Source organism: Arachis ipaensis, chromosome B06 (assembly GCF_000816755.2).
Source record: "Arachis ipaensis cultivar K30076 chromosome B06, Araip1.1, whole genome shotgun sequence".
Taxonomy (NCBI): domain Eukaryota; kingdom Viridiplantae; phylum Streptophyta; class Magnoliopsida; order Fabales; family Fabaceae; genus Arachis; species Arachis ipaensis.
This window is the reverse complement of record NC_029790.2, coordinates 97929092-97931394: the sequence shown is the minus strand read 5'-3', so window position 1 is coordinate 97931394 and position 2303 is coordinate 97929092. Positions and strand designations below refer to the sequence as shown.

Below are 2303 nucleotides of genomic sequence, written 5' to 3'. Positions count from 1 at the left end.
TGGGTTGTTTTTGGCCCAGTTCCAAGCCCGAAAACACTGGTTAGAGGTTGCAGAGTGGAGCTGGATGGGGGAAATCATTCATTCACACATCATTCACATTAGTTAGATTTAGATGTAGTTTTCTAGAGAGAGAGGCTCTCTCCTCTCTCTCTAGGTTTTAGGGTTTTCAGGTTTAGCTTTTCTCAATTTTAGATTTCTACTTTACTTTAATTTAGTTTCTCTTCTACTCTTATTTGTTCTAGCATCTTAGTTATTTATTTCTCTTGTTATTACTTTATGTTGCCAATTTAGTTTATGAACTCTTATGTCTCCTTTAATCCATATTAATGTAATTTTATGTTTCATGTTTATGGCTTCTTTATTTCATTGTTGGTTATTAATATGTTGCTATTGTCTGTCTTAGGTTTTATTATTTCTTATTAATTTTTTATGCTTTTATTTTGTACCCACCAAATGTTTGATAAAATACTTGGTTGGATTTTACATTAGCTTTTTATGTTCTTGACTTGGATTGATTATTCGGAGACTCTTAAGTTATCAAACTCTCTTGTTGATTGGTGATTGAAAGTTGCTACTTGACTTAAGCTTCACTAACTCTAATCTTTGATTAGGACTTGTGAACTCAAGTTAAATTGCTCACTTGACTTACCTTCAATTGTTAGAGTTTAACTAAGTGAGAGCAAAAGGCAATTACCATCACAAGTGACTATGATAATGGGATAGGAATTCCAATTATCAATCCTTGTTAGGACTTTTCTTAGTTGTTATTTTATTTCCTTGTTATTTACATTACTTGTTCCTTATTTCAAAACCCAAAAAAGATACTTTTCCATAACCAATAGTAAAAACACTTCCCTGCAATTCCTTGAGAGACGACCCGAGGTTTAATACTTTGGTTTATTTTTATTGGGTTTACTTTAGTGACAAACAAATTAAATGTTGATTGAGGATTGTTGTTGGTTTAGAACTATGCTTGCAACGAGATTTCATTGAGAAATTTTTTACTGACAATTTTCTTCCGTCAGGCGATGACATTGAAATTCTAGGGTTTCAGAGAGATCTCACTCTCCCTCGTCCTCTCTCTCAAAGCCCTGTTATGATTTTTTTTTGTATGGGCTTAGTAAATATTTGTTTGGGTTGGATTGTTTTATAATTGATTGGATTAAGAGTAGTGGAAGTTTTTGTTAATTATTTAGGGAGTTTTAAAATTGATCACAAATAAAATATATTATGGAGGTTTTTAATAACTTTCATTAAAAAACTACCACAAACAAATAAAAATTTTGTAGTGATACCATCTTCTTTTTTTTTTCTTATACATCTTTTTCTTTTTGTTTTACCTTCTCAAGTTTCTTCTTGTTTTACTTTCTTAATAATAATAGAAACAAAAAAAAAATCAAACAAAAAAGAAGAAAAAAGATATAATGTTGTAAAATTACTTGAAAGATGATGAACTTACATTCATTCAACTAAAAAAAAGAAAAAATAAGGAAAAGGAAGAAGAAGAACAAAAAATATAGCATTAGAGGAAATATTTTTCTGTATTTGCAGCAAATTTGGGTGTAACACGAAGATATTTAAGTGTATTGTTTAAGAATTTTCGTTGTATGTGTAGTAATAAGTTCTGCATAATTCAAAACTCTTCCTCTTCCTCCTCCTCATCTTCTGCTGCTTTTTATTTATCTTTTTCTTCTTGTTTTATCTTCTAAAAAAATACATAGTATTGCAAAATCAATAAAAAGAGGAGGAGGAAAAAAGTGCAGCAACAATAGCAGCAATAAAAAGAACGATGAAGAGGATGAAACACGCGAAAAAGAAGAAGGAGGAACGCAAAGAAAAAGGAGGAAGAACGCAAAGAAGAAGGAGAAGAAAGAGGAGGAGGAGGAAGAGGAACATGGGATACAAACATTGGAGGAAGAATGTCGTGATTTCACACGCGCATTATAAAAGTGAATTTTATTGAGTTATGGTTAACTTGTATAAACTTGTATACCAAAAAGACTTGTATGTGTATCAGGTCTCAAATTTAAACTTCAAATCTGAATAGTAAAATCTACTAACGAAGATTAATTAAGGAGGGATTTGATGTACAAATTTTAATTTTGAAATTACTATATATTCATCGTCTATATCTATAGAAATTTTTTATTGTCAAAATTTAAAATTCAAATCTGAATACTTATTATTTTGACTACACTTATATATGAAAATATTAGAAGATAATAATTAAAATTATCTTATTTAATTTAACATCTATAATTTTATACATATAATATATATAATTATTATATATAGAATATAGA

The 2303-nt window shown here is 29.1% G+C and overlaps 1 long non-coding RNA gene across 1 annotated transcript in view; it reads left to right on the top strand.

Annotated features, from left to right (window-relative positions):
- Nucleotides 872–2303, top strand: part of LOC110263419 — a 17524-nt gene continuing 16092 nt past the window's right edge. The window contains exon 1 of the long non-coding RNA XR_002349029.1: nucleotides 872–882. This is a non-coding gene — a long non-coding RNA (uncharacterized LOC110263419). The remainder of the gene's footprint in view (nucleotides 883–2303) is intronic.